This window comes from Aphelocoma coerulescens, chromosome 1 (assembly GCF_041296385.1).
Source record: "Aphelocoma coerulescens isolate FSJ_1873_10779 chromosome 1, UR_Acoe_1.0, whole genome shotgun sequence".
Taxonomy (NCBI): Eukaryota; Metazoa; Chordata; class Aves; order Passeriformes; family Corvidae; genus Aphelocoma; species Aphelocoma coerulescens.
This window is the reverse complement of record NC_091013.1, coordinates 34,390,566-34,410,767: the sequence shown is the minus strand read 5'-3', so window position 1 is coordinate 34,410,767 and position 20,202 is coordinate 34,390,566. Positions and strand designations below refer to the sequence as shown.

At 39.5% G+C, this 20,202-nt stretch overlaps 1 long non-coding RNA gene across 1 annotated transcript; it reads right to left on the bottom strand.

The window, feature by feature from the left end:
- Window positions 1-1,492: 1,492 nt before the first annotated feature.
- Window positions 1,493-20,114, bottom strand: LOC138106346 (uncharacterized). Its single transcript, XR_011148971.1, has 5 exons — window positions 18,506-20,114; window positions 14,259-14,341; window positions 6,865-6,937; window positions 2,363-2,624; window positions 1,493-2,037 (listed from the first exon to the last, which is right to left on the bottom strand). It is a non-coding gene; the product is annotated as an uncharacterized lncRNA (long non-coding RNA).
- Window positions 20,115-20,202: the final 88 nt, after the last annotated feature.

Here is a 20,202-nt window from a genome sequence, read left to right as displayed (position 1 = left end):
TACCCCATATTTTTAAAGTTTAAGTGACTGTCTGAAAGAGGAAACTGAGGGTATAAGACTGAGAGGAAAAATACGAAAAAAACAAAGTATCAAATAATTCTTGTTGAAGATATTTCTAAACAAAAAGATAACCAGAGAAACGAAGCCCCATATATGACTCAGAATTAATTGTCCTTGACTATTTATGAAATATATGAGCATTTCTATGAGCAAGAAGAGAAGAGTGCTTTCAGCAAGGGAGGAAGACTGAATGACACACAAGCACCATTAGCCACAGCCCTTGGGGACCCAAACCAAACAAATCATTGTTCATAGAAGAAGAAGGTAAAGAGGGTAGAAAATGTAGAAGTTTGACAAACTACAGGGCTATGGTTTGACATTGGAAAGGATAATAAGGAAAAGTAAAAATGGACAGTAAGTGATGCCAGTGGTAGAGGAAGCAGCTGCATTATATGCACAGCCAGAGGTGCAGAGTTTTGGGAATTTCTTATTTTGGAATGAACAGTGAACTGTTTTTGCTGAACCAGTGGCTACCAGCCCTGGAGTGGTGTTTCCTTTACAGGCAGGCAATATTTCTGAACTGGGTTTCAACTGAGGGTCTTGCCAAAAACCAATGTGGGTAACACAGGTGGATCCATACTGGATGTATTTGTGGAAGCACAGGGATACACAATGCCACCCAAACTTCTCAAACCTTTCAGTCCCAGGTGGACATTGTAGGAATCCAATGTGTGCCCTGTTTGCATTTCAAACACTGATCATGTGTACCCCACCCCCTTCTTCAGTGAATGAAACCCACAGGAAAACAAGATACCAACAGAGCTGTGTTCTTGCATTACAGCACACTAGTGTTAGGGCTTGTTAGGGCTTCTCTGCCTCTTACCTTCAACAAAGTCTTGAGTCTGTCAGTGGGAAACCCTGTTTGGGAAAAGGAGGCTTGGTATGGTATTTGCTATGTACAGTATATATGTGAGAAAGAAAAGAGAGTCAGTTTCTACTGCATTTAAGGGTACAGACCTTGGCATCTTTAATTTTCCTCCTCTCTCTATCACCTCTATAAAAGCAAGGCTGCTTTTAAAGGTGTTCTTTTCTGTCTTGTTTTTTCTTCATTTTCTGTGCACTATTCCTCTGTCATTCTCTCTGTCACAAAAATGAATAGATACTAATACCATTACATAGCCAGGGGTGTTAGCTTTGCAATAACTTCTGAATATATAGACATGCAGTTTATAATTTATCATATATCTTTGACCAACTCTTTTCCCCTTTGCTCTCTTCCATACCTCCCAGGGCCTCATACTAAGACCAGACAGTTCTGAGATGACCTAATGCACGTCTTTGTTTTACGTGAATCAAGTGGTCAGGAAAAAGTTTCCTGTTCATACAAATAGAAAATCACCTTTGCTAAATATTACATTCACTTGTACAAGGCCTAGGAATAATAAAACTCGCTCCTTTGTTTGTGAGACAGATATATGTAACAACATTTCCACTCAAAATTCAACAACTAAACCCACTGTGAAAGTGTATGTTTTGCCGCATGGAAAATGGAATTCTTGTTTCATGGTATCTTTTAAGACAGCACTTCATATGCATTGCATTACAGGAAACAGTTATGTTGCAAGAATATTGTTGCACTCCCTTTTATAGCTATATTATGAAATAGTGCAAAATGAAAGGAAAATTCTTTTTCAGTAGACCACCAAGACTGTATTGCTCTTCAAGAGAATAAATAGTCCAGACCAATGCACCATTCAAAAAATCTTTCCTCTGCACAATCATGGGTTTTATTCAGACATTCAGAGTAAGAAATATTCTGCTGTAAGAGATATTGATGCCACTTGTTACTGGGAAAGAAGTCTTTTATGAATGCTTTTTAAGACAGTATTATGTGTCTCCAACATATTGACCTGATTTGCCATAAATATATTGCTGTTTCAACTGCCTTGAAAACAGTAACAAAACCCAACGGGCATGGTCAGTCAGTCATGAAGATACACACATGAAGATACACACTGCCTCAAAAGGTTGAAATTTCTGTTAAAAGAGAAAATAATTAAAGCACTAGATTAGAATTGCTCATTTAAATGCTTCCTAACCCATCACAAATAATACAAAAATTCTGCTATGATTTTGAAATCACTACACATTTTAAGTGAATTAAATAGGTGATGAAATATTACAAGGAAAAAGAGAGGCAAGCACATGTCTTTTTATATGATAGGAGAGTATTTGTACTATGTCATTATCATTTGAGAGGGAAAGAGAGATATCTATCTGATGCATCGGTTTTGATGAGGAGAGACGTGATTCTTCCTTCAGTGAATAGATAACAGATATATACAGATTTTTCTTAACTTACAGCTACAAATATAGTGCATGTCTTCTCCTAGTAGTTGGTGATGCAGTTTATAAGCTTCACTTCAGAAAGAGCAAATCTAATACCCCCAGTAAATGTTCAGGAATTTTGTAGTGCTGACGACATAATGTATCACGACAAATGTGACCTAGAGGCACTGCAGCATGGCAGATACAGTATGTGCACAGCCTCTGGCATGTGCAGGTGCCAACGAGGAGAAGAAGCAAGAAAATCCTTTCCCTTTAATTCACATCGTTCCAATTTCCTGAAAGACAGGATTAGCACATGTCAGTTACACAAGCTCCTACAACCCAAGGAAACAAAAAGGGTCCTTTAGCTGCAGCAGTAATGGGAGATTCTCTATATTTTTCTTTACTTCAAGATTTGGAAGAGCTGTCTTGCAATTGAGGTCAAGATTGTAAGTGAGGTTAATACAAGTCTCCAACTGTTAAGAAGTGAAGACTCCTGGAAAATGGAGAAGAATTTTCTCATACTCTTTCAAAATAAAATTCACTTGTGAGGCCTTTAGAGACTCTAGTGCTTCGTTTCTTCAATATATCTAGAAGTATTTCATCTTGTTTCTACAGAATGAAGAGGAACAGGTAGAGGTAACATACACAGATCCTTTACATCTCAAGTTATTTAGAAGAGATGAATTTGAAGTTTCCTTATTCATCCTCAGACGAGTTGTCTAAGGAGTTTAATATTCACAGTTATATATTTTTTAAGCAAAACACTTAAAATTATATCAGTAGCATACATGCTGATGGGTGTTTTATGTTCTGTTTATATAAAAGCCCATTCAAGTAACTGTGTTTCAGCCTCCAGGGATGGCAGGAAGGGAGGCTTTACTTGAACTGCAGAGAGTTACCACTGAGGAGTCCCTGCACGTATCTCTAGCAATATAATTTTCATGTTCTTTCTTCAGCAGGCAGCAGCATGGTCATTAGAGAATACAAGAAAGAGTTTTCCAAAGCTTAACAGGCTTCTGCCTTCTACATCTATCAGTACCTTGCCCACAAGGACAAGCTTTTGTACTTGACTATGGACCCACCAATATGGGTTTGATCTACTTAGTCTAGGTTTTCTAGTTTTTCCCACCTTTCATGTCCAAAAAGGATGCTTTGAAAGTCCTACCCTGTACAGCATCACCTGGAGTTCATAATTCAAAGAGTTTTCACCTGGTGCTTAATTTTTCCCTTTCACTTTCTCCATCCAGAACCTCCCTTCCCACTAGACAAAGACGACAAGTCCATCATCATGCATATGTATTATCCTCAACTGAATTGTGTCTTTGGCAATCAAACTCTGGTAAATAAAAGATATGGCCTAAAGAGGATTCTGCTTTGGCTCTTATTTGCTTGTAAAGCAGAGAAGAAAGAAAGGGAGGATTCTTCTCTTTTTGTAAGAGGCAGGTATCAAAAGAAATAATTTAGTGTGGAAATTCTATATCTACCAATCTGGTATCTTTTCTAAAACAGACTGTCCTGCAATACACTCATGTAACCCAATTATATGATTTGTTTTATCTTTTTATGTGCACTTCTTTCTTCCCAATGGCAAACTAATCATTGGACTGTGCACTTGTGCAAAGCAAACTCTTGGACAAATTCTACTTGAGAGTTTTACCAAATTATGGCTGTATTTTAATAAGCCCGTGATCCAACAGACAACAAAGTAAACAGGAAAAGCTCTGCTGGAGCCAGACTCTCTCTGGGCTTTTCAGCTGTTTCTGTACGTAAAATGATTAGTACATGTTTACATATTCATGCATGGGGGAGAACAAGTCCAGATTTAACTGTCAATATGTATATATGCATACCACAGTACCCAATTTGTTGTTATTAAAAAAACCTAATAAACAAGGCTTTGTGAGTTTACTTTTCATTAGAAAAGCTCAAAAGACACAAGTGCTGGCTTTCTCCTAATCTGCTCTCAGCAAATAACCTCAACATAACTTATTCTACCCAGTGAAAATTTTCACTGTTTATCAGTTTAAAATTGATCACTCTTTTCTTGTTTACTGTTGCAATAACAGGTCTGCAGCTGAAAAAAAAGAGTTTTATTCTTATAAAAAAAAGAAACACAGTCATATTCATGTTAACATATTTCCCTAGTATTGTAGAGTTATAAAAATGGAGAAGGGGGGAGGGGGTTGCCATTGTACAAATTTCTGTTAAATAGATGAAACAATTCCATGAAGTATGGCTTCCCAGTTCTGGCAGCTTCTCCTGCTTTTATTCCACCTATATTTTACTGAATAAAATTGTCTTCTATTATGCCTGCATCTCTAACTGTCTTGATAAAGCAATATCCTGCTGGTCACAACACTAAGTTTTGCTGCGGTCATTGGTATCTCAAGGTATTCAACATCTCACTTAGGCTCTGATCCAAAATATACTGAGATAACTGATGCATTCCTCTTACCAGAGTACACTTCACATGACAATCACCTGGGCAGGACCTTTTTCCACCAGGTATTCTGTAATGCTCTACACCATTGGCACTGGACTCAAATGTTCAGAAATCGTGGTGTTGATGTGGCTGGAAAATTCCCTTATACCCAAGGAGTGCACAACTGTATTACTGCTGGCTAAGGCCGTGCACCCTTGAAGTCAAAGATGACTCTTCCAGCAATATCAAGGGGAGCTGGACTGGGTCCTTTGGTCAGCATACCCTGGCCCACAACAGTCTCTGTAAGCTGCTAAAGTTGAAATCTTCAGAGGAAAAAGATATTTGTATCACATTTGCTGGCACAGTCATAAAAAATTTTCACCTACTCAAGTGAGTTCCAAGTGTCCTTCTTCTAAAATAGCTCTTCGGTGCTTTGTGGACTTTTCTAGATATCTGGCTTGTCTAAATTTGCCACAGATAAAACAGAAGTAAATTAAAGAACTGCATTAGAAAGAAAGAGTAGTCCCATCTTCTTAAGTATTGCTGCTTATTTTATGGGAGTCCAGCAGAGGTCATATGAGGGACAGTGACTTCTTTCAATACTTTTATCCCTCCATTTTCTCCCTTCTCCAGGGGCCACATAGATAGTCTCAGAGGACAAAGGTTGGAGCTGGAACCACTCCAAGGAGCCTGGCTCATCCCCTGGGCTGCATTCCATGATGTAGAATGGTCACGAGCAATTGAACAAGCAACTTGTCTCTAATGATGCCCAGAACCTTGGGGACAGGCAATTCCATACGGACATGTTGGTCTAGTAAAGTACCTTCTCTCCTGCTCCATCTGTGTAATCTTTTCTCCATGGTGAAAACAACAGGGCTGAGCTTACTGCCTTACCCATTGGGAACTCCTGACTATTGAATGCCTAATATCACAGTCCTAACACTGTGTGGAAAAGGGGTTTGATACTTAAAAAGTCTTCCCAAAGGTATTTGGCTAAGTAGGTCAGTCTCTTGCCTAATCAACACAGCTCCTTCACTTTACTACAGCTCCTTCACTTTACTACAGTGCAGCCATTAGGCTGCACTTTCAAGAGGTGTTTTCCCATTAAATTATGTATGCATTAAGGTAACAAATAAATACATCAGACCTCTGATTGTTAATCTCTGGCCTTTTACATCATTGGTTTGGCCTTGCAAGTGCAAGCTGGTACCCAGCCTCAACTCTCACTGAGCTCACCTGAGCTGAAAACCTCGAGCATTTGTCTTACAACAGACATAGTGCAAATCATCCTTAGAGCCTTTGTATAACCCTTTTTCTTCTTTGTTGCCTACATCTTCTGACCCATCTGTTTTTAAAGTGATACCTCTGAGGGGAAGTGAAGGTTTGCTGTTATGTCTTGCTTGTGCCCAGCTGCCACTTTATTGCATAACCTCTATTTTGCTGCATTCTCCAGCAGACCATAAAAGTAAGTTAAAAAAGAAAGCTCCAGTCTACAGTCCAGGTGGTTGACACCGGTTTTAATTCCCTTTCCCATATCTTAGGATTAAATAATCAAATTTCTACAGAAGATCTATCCCACAGAACTTTATTCTCAAACATTGAGGCTTTAGTTTATTTTGAAAAATCAAATGCATTTTATATTTATTTTTGTATTATTTTGGAATAATACCTTTTCATTCCAATAATCACTTGGTTTAATTTTCTGCACTAGATATATTTTCTTTTGTTCCCATTACCCAAGTAGCTGTTTAATGGTTAGCTACAAATTTGCATTTGTTTGATCTCAGGTGTCTTTCTGCCTAAAGAATTAGTGGTGCTTTTGATAATATATACTCCAAAGGTATATTGTTTTGAAAAACTCTTCTGACCTACTTGTTTCCATAATGGTCGAGGTTTCTGTCAATGTGATTTCTCTTTATCATTTTTCTTCCCTTCCCCTTACCAGAGGCTGATTTTCTTCTAAGAACCTATTTCAATTCAGTAAAACTCCCTTTATTTTTTAATTTTCTTAGGTTATTGAAGTCCCTAGATTCCAAAAACATTAATTTTATATTTTGTCAAATAGAAGGAAGTTCAGTAGATTCAAACAGAACCAGACTGAATAATCTTACCTATGTAATGGCCTTTTTCCTTCACTTTGAAAAATTCAGCAACTGTAGATGAAATTCTTGTTTCTGTGACAGGCTGAAATGAAAATTAGAGTAAGTCTTATTTCATTAGATATGAAATATAAAACTCTTTATCACTTTTTAAAAAAAATTAAAATTATTCATATCCCATTATATAAGTAACATGCAGACAGTCCTGATCCATCTAGTAGGTATTTTATTTTGCAAAGACCCCAATCTTGCAATCCAATCTGAACAGAAGAGCCCTTTCACTTCCACTGAAAGCCAGTGAATCTATTAGGCACTAGGCTTATAGAGGTGTTCTGGCACTTTAAAATGCAGACAGGCTCATAACAAAATCTTTTAAAAATATACAGAAAGTGAATTCCCAATGAAATAATTTCACTCCATCTTATTTCTGTGTCTGTAACATACCCCATTGTATTTTAAATAAAACAAGGTGAAAGAAATTGAAACATAATTTTGGTTTATTAAAAAAAAAAACAAACCAAAAATCGAAATTTTTGAATGTCCCATGGAACAAGGAAAGCATAGCTTAGAGAATGTTCAGGACTTTTTTTTTAAAGACCTTTGAATCTGGGAGAAGACAATGCATCCCTCTGAACTCTGTCTTGTGTTCAGAGATGTGGTGGGTACTGCATTGTTTACACTTCCAAACAATACCAACTGCATGTGCTCACAAAGTGGCAAAAGGCTTCATTTTGCATGTGCACATACAATCCTTGCACCACTAGAGAACCAAGGCTGGGATTGCTAATTTCAGTTTTTTAAAAGGAGACTGTTTTGTTGAAAAGCAGAATAGCTTCGTAGTCAATGTAACATGCTTTTAATCACAGAATCATAGAATGGTTTGGGTTGAAAGGGACCTTAAAGACTATCTAGTTCCAATTCCCCTGCCATAGGTAGGGACACCCTTCACTAGACAAGGTTGCTCAGAGCTGCATCCAACCTGGCCTTGAACACTTCCAGAGACAGGGCATTCGCAACTTAGTAATTATACAGTATTTCAAATACACCAAAAAGGCAATTATCAGATTTGAGTTATTACACTGAGTTTGAAGATTTTCTTTCCAGATTATTTCTCAGAGATGACTGCATTTGTCTTCAAGAGTAACAACACTTTCAAATTACTTTTTACAGAATATGAGAAAAACTTCACTAAGTTTTAGCCAACACTGGAGAAAGACAAACTCAGAACTGGTACTTGCAATATAAATTAAGGGCTCCTTAGAATTAAAATATATTTGAATGCTTGGTTATATATGACACCATCTATTCTAACTAGAAAGACCATAAATGGTTATGTAATGATAAATGATTAAAAATTATCAGTTACCAAATACAGAAAGGTTCCTGTAAATACCACCACTCTTTCTTGGAAAGAACAAATGTTTAGGAAATGACTGCAAACTGAACAACTACAGACACAGAATACGAACTCCTGATATATCTCAAGCTAATTTTATAAATCACTGTGTAACTTACAGAGCAAGTTTATGAAGTTGCTAAATTAGTACTCCAGGATCTCACAGGAAATTTCCTTTCCTCTACCATTACCCTCAGCATTAGCTCAAAGGCCTTTATCAAGAGATCCAACCCTGCAGACATAGTGCAGCGATACCAGTCGTGCATCTGAGAACTGAGCAACAGCAGCAGCTCTTGGCTCAATCACTGCCTGTATATGCAGCTGTTAGTGTTTCACAAGTGCCCACACTGGGCAAGGTCTCATTTATTTTATAAGTTTTTGGTATCTACACTAAAACAAATAAAGAGAAACATCAAAATAAAGAGAAAATTAAGCATCTTTATGGCGTAACACTATCATGCTTCTACAATAATTTGGAAAATTAATCATTTAAAATTAGGAGTTAAGGAGGGAAAAGGACAGAAATTATCACAAACTGTCTTAGAGAGGGAACTGATTACAAACATTTCAGAAGTCTTTCTGAACAAGACAATTTTATCCATACAAATTGTTGTAATTAGGTATTCATTACCTCTCCTCACCACTGATGAAGAAGCTAAAACTGCAATGGTTAAGGCTATGAAGAATTAGCCATTCCATGTTCATATGGACTCTTACTATCTCTTTATAACTGATTGAGAATGTTTTCTGATTTATACTTTAAAAAAAAAAAAGTTTTAACTGCTTGACAAATATTTCATTGTCCCTATACAGCTCACTGCTGCCACTTGTTTGGAAAACTGAAAGGTAAGTTGAAAAATGCACCTTTTCCATTTTCATCTCTAATTGAATTCTCTCTTGACCCCCTTATTCCCCATGGCTGTATTTCAGGTTTTGATGATAAGAAAAAGAATTTTGTATTTGGATAATACAATTTTCTCACTTGCCTTCAGCGACCTTCAGCTCAATTTCCTCTCCCCAGAGACACTGTATATTATAGAATTGAATCAAATTCCTTATTCATAGAAAAAAAGTTCCAATTTAATCTGAATATTCAGCATTTTACACTGGTCAGGGTGATGGATGGCAAATTGAAATGCTTTTGGTTCAGGTAATCAAATGGTAGAATTCAGACTTGTATTGAAAAAAATAATGAAGTCTATTCAATATTCTCATAAGGTGCAAAAAATGCACATTACATGGTAGAACTGGGACTTTTTCTTATTATCTAAGCAATAACATCTCCACTGCAAAAAGTATAGTAAAACATTAAGAATTTATGTAGGTTAGAACATGTGAAAAGCAGCCACCTTTGGGGGAAAATGCAGGCATCCTTCTAAGAGTGCTCAGATGAACAAGTACAAAACTGGGGGGAAAAAAAGACCCATTCTCAGTATGTACCTGCAATATTCAATGGTGGGTTACTGAAGCCTTTTAATATGTTTTAAATGCTTTTTGAGAAAGAAACACAGCCCTTTTAATCACTTCAAGTTGTTTGATATACTAAACCACTGCAATGTTTCATTTCCATCCCTGAAAGTTCTGTAAAGTAATGTCATCACGTACCTCATTATTTCCAAAGGACTACCATTTCATTTTGGAAAATCCTCTTGCTACTTGTGAAGTTCAACCCCAAAACAATTGATTTGAACAACACCAGCTTGGCACCACGCTATTGATGAAACTTACTTGGACATTTGGGCTTGGACAAGATATCTCCAGGAAAACAAGAGGATAATGATGCTGCATAAATTTGCTTTGGTTTAAAAATTCCATCAGTAGTTACTGTCTTCCTTTCTAGAGGTGCTTGGAGTTATGCTGTTTGGTTTTCAAATACAGTACACCAGTTATTTCTTCTACAGTTCGTTGGAGTATTTAAGCCACAAGGAATGCCGAACTGGAGACACCACTAGCATTTAGTTAAAAATGCAATGCAGAAACCTAAATGTTAAGGTACTGTGTTAAAAATGAGTCCTAGGCTGCCCTTACCAACTGTACTACAGTTTGTGTCTCCTCCATGTTTCTGCTCTCACCTCACACACAAAAGCCTGGTGCACAGTTATTATCCAGGACAGCAGGATGAGGGGAACTCCTGTTCAGATTAACTTCCCCATAGCTGGCACACACAAGTTGACCTTCCCAACTGGGGAAGAACATCTTTCATCATTTTTCCTTCCTCCACGCCACAAGCAGCAGCATTCAGACTTGCTCTTTCCCTGTGGAAACGCAGAGCTCCGCATGATGCTGGGCATGCTCACAGGGCATTTGTGTTCTCTAAGTAACCTATGGGCGGAGTTTGCCATATCAGCTTGTGTGGTTTCACAGCCATAGGGTAAAGATGGGGCATAAGGCAAGTGGAAAAAGTATGCACAGAAGCACTCTCAGGAGCAAGATAAGCACTCCAACTATCAAGGATAATAGCTTTTTTAGAAATATTTACAAGTTAAAGGTCTTAATGTTGAACTAACTCTTAAACTAAGAGATATTGGCAGGAAATGGTGAATGCTAGCAAGAACTTGTGACCCACCAGCAGTCGTGGAGAGAAGAGCTGAACCTAATAAGACACACAAATATATTCATTTCAGTCAAGGCCCAGGTTAAAAAAAAAAAAAATTGCATTTTTTCAACCTTTCCAGTAAGAGCAATTTAGGAACCAAACATTACATGCACCACTGTATGGTGTAAGGGTGGTTCTGCAATGGAAGCCACTAACAGGTACACTGATGAACAAGAAAATAGAGCCCAGCTACTATTCCCAGATCCCTTACATCTTCAGGACTTGCAGGAACGTAAGTAATTAAAATGCTATATTTTATACATTAAAGTGAATAGATACCAAACAGATACACAAAGTTTGAAGTGTTTTGTATAATCAGAAACACAAACATGAACTTAAGATGTCATAGAAGAGGATTTAAGCATGTGATTTTGAAGTAATTCAAGTAGAAACTAGTCCTCTGTCTTGAACAGGATGGAAAACAAGTGCATAGTTCTGACTATTATCTGCATTTCAAGGTCCAGAACACTATGGACACTTGCTGCATCAGCTTACTTCTACTGAGAATTATTTGGAATGTCTTTTGTGTCATAGCTCTATGGGAATATAAGAAGTGTAAGACACAACAGCAATTTTTACTACACAGTAAAGTGAAAAATTATAAAAATATTTTAATTTGTTGAAAAGTTGCATTCTGATCTTGCTCCTCCAGAAACATCCTTAGTACCAGTCCTTGTACAAGGGCTAAGTACTGAGTCAGGATAGTCAAACTATGTGAGAACGTGCTTAAAAGTCAGGAAACAGCAGCACTGAAATACTAATACAAGCTGGTTTCATGTTACCATGGGGACTATTCCCAAAGGCCATATTAGCCTATGGCCACTAAGCCCCATGGGGGAACTTTCACAACCAAGGGATACCAACAGGCTCTTCTGGAGGGCAGTTCAGATCAGGAAACCAGCTCCAGCCCAGAGGAGCCTGCATCACCCAGATAAATTTAGCCACTGTGAATACTCTTCATACATTCAAATTACATTCCTTAGCTGCAATTATTTTGCCCAGGATCATGTGAAACATTATGCAAGCTTTGTCTTCTTCCAGTGTGCACTTTTCTCATTTCCATAATAGTCCAGTACTGGATCTATACCTTGGCAGTTGCTGACTGCTGTCACATTCACTTTTTTTTCAGCTGGTAGTATTAAAAGGTAAATGTAAATTACAGAGACTATTTCTCTAACCTTGTCTCTGGGACCGAATATTTAGCTGGGAACAGTATCGTTCATCACAGCTGCAGGCTATTTGATAAATGCTTCTTAAAAGCCAGACTCCTTGTCTGCTGGATATGCTGCCTCACTGAGGACTGGGGAAGTAACGCAGCTCAAGGTAGCCATTGTTAGTGCCCCTCCAGTGCTCCTTTCAGACCAAAGGACAAACATGGTTGTGACAGTGTGCAAAATACTCTGGCCCAGCATTCAAGGGGCTTTTGTTCTTCTCTGTGTGCTAACCCCAGTGAGCATGGAGAGGTTCCCATGTTAGCTGGCACAGCACGCGGGAGCTGCTGATACGCTCTGAATGCACGCCAGCTTGGGCAGCAATTTAATAAAGCCGCTGAAGTTAATGCCATTTTTTGGCACCACATAAGAGAGCTTGTTGTAGGGTCACATATATGCATATAAAGGGTCATGTACCAGCAAATTTTCAGGAAATAGTAGACATGCACATTATTAGACTGAATTGCTGTCTGGCTCCAATATCTAAAATATGTAGCCGGCTCTTAACCCTACGTCTCAGCATTCTGATGCGCTTAAATCAGAAAAACATGTAGGGTTTCTGTGTCTTAAGTGAAGTTTCTAAAGTAGGAGAAGAATATCAAGAAAGTAGCACCAGATTCTATATAGAAATACTTGAAGAGCAATACTGCTGGAATTAGTGCCACTACTGACACAATATTTTGATTCATAAACACTTTTCAAAATCTGAGATTTTCTCTAAAATCTTGATTTTAAAGAAATTAATCTGGGGCTCACATTTTCTTTTCAATTAGGATTTTTAAACCATTAATTTTGTATTTCCAATACTTTCTTTGCAAGTACAAGGACTCCTTTTAACATGCATGTTTAATGGAAGATAACATTATTTCATCATCATGGGACTCTAGAGCTTTATAAGAAAAACACTAAATCTTATTAAACTTGTGATAAAATTATTGATGTTGGCAACCTTGCAGACATATGCCTAGAGCTGCACAGTGTTTTCCTCCTCTAACTACTGTAACTAAAAGGACTTTAATGAGAGCAAAAGAATGTGGCTCTGTCTGCCCAGAATCTTTCAGAATTTTCACTTTTCCCTAATGAAAATGAAAACAAATACTTTTCTTTTTTTTCTTGTAAGCTTTTACGGACATCTGAACTGACTTTTGTAATGAAGGAGGATTAAGCAAACTCAGGAAAATCATAAATGTGGTTTGTATTAGTGTACTAATTAGCTCATAAATTTAGAAATAGTTAATCTTTTAGTTTTGCTGAATGAAAATAGTGGTCAAATTGCAGATCAGATCTTGTAAATGGAGTAATGCAGTGGTGAATTAAACCCCCAAGAGCATAGGTGTCTGATCTCATAGCATTATGAAAACTGGAAATCTTGCTACTGGCTTTAAAGAGTACAAGGTGAATTTAGCCAAAGTTGTAAAATATTACTCAAGCAGCCAGATACTTAGCAGATAATAATAAAAAAATGTGATTTATTAGGTGTGTACTTCTCATTGTATTGTAATCCAACAACTAACTATATTAATTATTTTTAGTTCTGTGAGCTAATTAGAACAGTGGTAACTGGCAAAATTCTGTGGTTTACTGCAGTTTCTATTTAATGTATGTAAACATGTACATGGATAGTCAAAGAACCCCGCCCTAGAAATATACATGTTATTAGAGAAACAATTGTGGGTACAAAGTAATAAAAATATACTTGCCCATTACATGATTTACATTTCTTTAGAATTTCCAAAGTAGAAAAAGAGTAGAGGCACCGTTTTACACTGCCCCATTGATAATCTGATGAAGACTGCTCTGACGAAACAAAGAAAAATAGATTCTATCCCAAAACAAGTTTAGGTCTCAGTTCTTCAGACTGGGTCCTAGCCAGGTGATGGAGATGCAAGACCCAAGCACCTGGGCATGGTAGCAGACAAGTAGCTGGCAGACATTACGGGCTGCTGGATGCAATAGCTCAGAGTCTTCTCGCCCCTTTAATGATTGCACCACGACAAGGTTAGAAGAGAACTGGGCTCAGTAACACTCAACGTGGAAAATGAATGGACTCCCATTCTCACACCCCATAAACATCCTCACGCACACCTTGTTAAACACTACCCTAGAGACTGCATTTCAAGCAGTTTTCCATAAACTCCATGTGACCTGGATACAATGCTAGATAAAACTATTGGATAAAATACAGCACTAGAAGTATGTGAACCTGGGATTAGAAGATCAGGGTGACTTAATGCGGAACCAGCCTTCACATCTGGAGTGCTGCAAACATTGCTCAGTCCAAGGCCCCTGGGGAAAAAAACCAACACACCAACAGTAATTCAGTAAAATGTGTAAGAACTGCTCATTGGTAGAGTCCTGCAGTGATACGCAGAAGGAATTAATCTAAAAACATGATGGCAAACAACTGCTGTATCAATTTTCTTCTTTGGCTTGTAATGCACCTGCTCTTACACTATCTACATTTCATACTCTATTCTTTTTTCTTGCAGAGATGTAAATATTCCTGCATTAAACCAACCATTCAGGTAAAGAGAGAGCCAGTGACAAGGTCTTACTCTAACTACATGGTGCATGTGATAAGGAGAAAACAAAATTTGTCTGCAAGCACAGAACGTTTAAATGCCTCTACTCATGACATGAGCTGGCAAGTTACAAAAGAATTTGTAATTATATCTCTGATTGCTTTTAAGGAGTTGTGCAGCAGCAAGCTATTAACCAGATCCTATAGTACTGCAGTATTCTACCTGAAGGTGGTAGGAGACAGAGAAAATTCAAGCCTCAAGTCTCAATATTAGACTCTTCCGAGGGCATTGCGGGCTGCCAAACATGTGCACCAAGACATCATTGCTGACATATTTTTGCCTGCATATGATGCTACTTCTGGAGGCCATATGACTTCTAGTTCACCATCCCAGCTCTACTTTTGGTAAGCTGCTGCAAGAAAGGGTGCAGTGGCATGGTTAGCTGGTATGGGTGCATAGTTCAATGGATTACCAGTTACTACCGTTTTCTTAGTATTTATCTTCATTTTAAATGATGCAGCATAAGGCATGCAAAGCCCTCTTCATTCCCTCCCAAATTAGTACAAGGACTAGGAATTTGAGTGACAGTATGTTAGACTTTATTCTTTTCTTAGTGGAAAGTAACATTAACACTCCCCTGAAGTCTCTCTGACTGCATACCATAAGCAGGTTTACAAGGAACATCACCTTGGATGCATAACCTCAATGAACCCATCTGGCCAAAATTTTCAATAACAACAACTTAAATAAAAGTGACCAGTTTGTCAGAGCATTCAACACACTTGCTTCCAACTAAGTTAGCACATCAGGAAATCAGGACACAGTTATTTTAGTGCTTATATATAGGTTAGAAGTGGACTTCAGATGCCTAAATTTGAAAGTTGTGAAATATGTCAGCAAAAGCATTATAAAAGCACTATAAAAGCAAAATCCTAATCAAAATGCAATATTCTCCTCAAAGCAGCATTCTAAAGAGGTACTGTAGTTCTCTTCCCTAAGTGACAGGCTATCATGGTTTAACCCCAGCCATCAAACGAATACCACACAGCTGCTCACTCACTCCCCCACCAGCAGGATCACGGAGAGAATTGGAAGGGTTAGAAGTGAGAAAACTCATGGGTTGAGATAAATACAGTTTAAGAGGAAAAGCAAAAGCTATGCACACAAGCAAAACAAAACAATGAAATTAATTCACTGCTTCCATGGGCAGGCAGGTGTTCAGCCATCTCCAGGAGAGCATGGCCCCATCATGCACAACAGTGACTTGGGAAGACAAACACCACCATTCCAAGCATGCCCCCTTCATCCTTCTTCCTCCCACTTTATATACTGATCATGATGTCATATGGTCTGGAATATGCCTTTGGTCTGGTGGGGTCAGCTGTCCTGGCTCACCATCTCCCATGCATCCACAGTCTGTTCATCAGCATGGCAGTAGGAAAAGCAGAAAAGGCCTTGGCTGTGTGTAAGCCCAGATCAGCAATAACATTCCTACGTTATCAACCCTGTGTTCAGCAAAATCCAAAACACAGCCCCATACCAGCCCCTGTGAAGAAAGTTAACTCTACCCCAGAAAAAAAAACAGCACAAAGGCATATGAAAAAAGAATAAGGACTCAGAGATATCCTGCAGTGAACTGTATTTTGATCTCAGGCACATGTTCCACCTCAACCTGCCACTCTGTTTAACGATGATGACTCTACTTTTGAGGCTGGATGAGAGTACATCTAACACAGCCCTGTGCAAGCAAGTAAATATAATACTCCAAACACATTTATCCTATCTAACTTTAGACTTCTAAAATGTGGTTGTGTATACCTCAGATTCTAATTGAGATTCTTATTAAGTAGTGGAGAGGAACACTTTTAAGTTATGTTACACCTGATCTAGGTTAGATGTCTACCTCTGGATAACAGTAACAGGCCTTAGAAATGTTGCTTTACTCCAGTACAGAGGGATTGGAAACACCTCTTTATTACCTGTATGTCTAAGTTGTACAGACCCAAGGTTATCAGGGAAAAAGCCCAGCCCTCACTGCAAAATGCTGATTAGGAACGGAAATATTCCTTATGAACACCACTGCCCTTTGTCACTGTACACAGTGATAAACAAAGGCAAAGGAGGACTTTGGTATTTAGCCAGGAGCATTCATTGGCAGTACTGCTAACATCACACTTGCTGAGTCAAGACCAGTGAAGCAAGCTCAGAAAGGAGCTGTAGGCAACAGAGCCAACAAGAGCTGGATGTGGCTCTTCGGTTTCTGCCCTGGGGTTAGTGTCTCCACGCACGGTATGGAGGGAGGTACTGTGCTACACGGATACACCAGCATGGGTGTACTAACTCCACTGCACTGGGTTGTTAGGCCCAAGCACTCCTGTTATTTATTGGCTTGAGTTATATCAATACACCACTCTCTTGCATTTATTAAATAAGTGCCTTACCTAAAGCATAGTCTGTGTTCTTTACAACAATGCTAAGTGTGACCCCATCACTAAACGTTCAGGTATCAGTTGGATATTGCATGCTCGGTACTTTAATATTTAATAATTATACAGTGGATTTTTAAAGGAGCCCATCCTTAAACCAGATGGATACATTTCATATAAATGGTAAGACACTAGAACAGATTTTTGTCTTCCATACATTGAAAGCAACATACAAAAGGTTCAGCTTCTGTACTTACCATGTCAAGCAAGAACAAGAAAATAGCAATCAAAAAGGATTTCAAGTTTCAATTCTTGGTGGAAGATCTGAACAAAAAGGTTCAATTTAAGTATTTCTCCATTTCTGGCCAAGTTTGAGCCCTTGTATCTCTACAAACACACACCCCTACCAGCAGATACACTGCTGAGTAGACCTGGTTCATCCAGACACAAATTCAAAACATCTGTCTCAATTGGCAGTACTGGTACAAGCTAGTGAGGATGCCTAAAGTGTCTTCTGCTTGATAGAAGGCACATGGAATTGATTCCTCTCTCAAACCAATGCTATCCATGACACAGTCTAATAAAGTCAGAGCTAGAATTGCTTTGAATCTACACTAGCATGCATGAGAGAACACGGTGACTGTGTGCATCTCTCAGAGGGGTTTTTTTTTGCATTTCTTCTTTCTCATTTCTCATGTTCCTCTGGGAGATCTCATTGCCAGTTTCAACAAAGGGCATCATCTCTTTGCAGATGATATCCAACTCTACAACTCTGTCAAGTCACTCTCTGATCCCCTTCTTGCCACCTGTCTTCAACATGTCAATCAACAGATGGCTACACCATCACTAAGGAATGCTTCAAAGGCATTCAAAATGTTTTAAAAGTCCTCTTTGTTCCATGTCTCTTGCGCTGCTATCAGTCTTAATTCAGCCCTTCAGTTCTCCGCCAAAAATCTTGCTGCTATCCACAACACAGGGTTTTTAATTTCTCTTCCCCTACTTAAAAGCTACTTCCATAATATTTACAGATTTGTCCATCCTTTGACATCTGCTTCCTCTGTGTTATGCTGAATGTTTTACTCCAGTTTAAAATAATGCCATTTTGTCCACTTTGGTTTTCTACAAACATATTTTCTAACTTCATCAACCAAGGAGCAGGAAACAGAATACTGCTCTACTTCAAAAGGTGGAGACTCCCCCAAGAAATTTTAGTATCTTCTAAAATGCATAATCTCATTTTAACATTTGTGAAAATATATTTCAGTGTCTCCACCAGGAAGTTAAAGCCTTCTGATATACTTAGAAGAGTAATACAGTTTTTTGCCAGATGACTCTGTTATTATCAAAATATCATTCTGGTATTACCTAAACATAACTGTGTTGGACTGCACCAGATTTCTCTCACACCATCTCAGCTTTTGCTTCTCCTCAGCCCTTTCTTATCTCTGTATCCTCTCTACAAGCTTCCAAAAATTAGAAAGCAAGCCCATTTCTTCACTTACCCTATTTTAATATAGGTGCATTTTCAAGCCTTCCCTTCAAACCGTCGTATCATCTTTGGTACAGCCCATTTCCACAGCAGTAGCGTTCCAATGATTTGCAATAATAACCTGTCATAAATCTGGAGCGTCTCTGATGGTAAAGGAAGTGGCAGAATGTAAAATGGATAAACAAAAGTGAAGTGTAGCCACATGAGGAAAAATCAGTGCAGTGGAAGGAGGGAATCTGATGTAAAAATACCAACGAATCGCTGGTGTAAAATATACCAAAGAAAAGAACTGTATGGGCCAATGGTCAACCACCTAAACCCCACTGGCAAGTGCACCTGGGGTGCCTCACAGGGGTACCCCTGAAGGCTGACAACCACAAATTCCCAGTGTATGTTTTCTACTGCAAAAAAGAGGCTGCAAACAGATTGGCACACATCGTTCTCTTAGTAAGGGGATTATCCTTCTATTTGTTACTGCCTCCACCTCCTCTTTCATTCTGACATTTGCAATCCTGTAACACTAGTGGTAACCACAGCCACTGTGTAGAAAGAGCATCTCCTTTTAACAGCATTTAGCAGCTGGAACCAGCTCACTTTCACAGAATCACAGAATGGGTAAATTGTGTGGAAGGGATTACAGTGGGTCATCTTATCCAACCCCTCTGCATAGGCAGGGTCGTCCTAGAGCACATGGCATAAGAGTGCAATCCAGATGGTTCTTGTATATCTCCAATGAGGGAGACTCCACAACCTCTCCAGGCAATCTGTTCCAGTGTGTGTGGTCACCCACACAGTAAAGACGTTCTTCCCCATATTCATGTGGAGCTTCCTGTGCATCAGTTTCTTCCCCCCTTGCTTCATGTCTTAGTGCTTGGTACCACTGAGAAGAGTCTGGACCCATCTTCTCAGCACCCCCTGTTTAGATAATTATACACATTAATAAGGCGCCCTCATAGTCATGTCTTCTCGAGGCTGAACAGTCCTAGTTCCCTCTGCCTTTCCTCTTAAGAGAGATGCTCCAGTCACCTTATCCTCTTTGTCACCCTCTGCTGGACCCTCTCCAGCAGCTTCACATCTCTTGTGCTCACCAGTCCAGAACTGGACGCTCCAGATGTGACCTCACCAGGGCAGAGTAGAGGGACAGGATCGCCTCCCTCGACCTGCTGCTGCCCTTCCTAATGCATCCCAGGACAGCACTGGCCATCTTGGCCCCACTGCTGGCCCATGGTCAGCTTGTGGTCCCAGGACCCCCTGGTCCTTCTCCGTAGAGCTGCTCCCAGGTAGGTCAGCCCCCAGCCTGTGCTGGTGCCCAGGGTTATTCCTGCCCAGGTGCAGGACCCTGCATTTGCCTTTGTTGAATTTCAGACAGTTCTCTGACCCTCTCTCCAACCTGTCGAGGTCCGTCTGAAGAGCTGCACAGCGCTCTGGGGTATCGGCCACTCCTCCCGGCTCTGTGTCATCAGCAAACTTGTTGAGGAGATACTCTGCCCCTTCAACACTTTGCCAGCTCCTCTCAGAAAACCAGTCAGTGGGGAGCAGCCTGTGAGACGCGGGGACCTTGTCAGAGCTCTAAGCTGGGCCCAGGTGGCGGCGGCGGCACCGCGGAGGCTCGGGCAGCCCCGAGCGGCCCTGCAGCCCCGAGCGGCCCGTCGCCATGGCGACCGGCGTCCGCGTCCCGCGGGGCGGAAGGGAGGCGCTCTCGCGAGATGG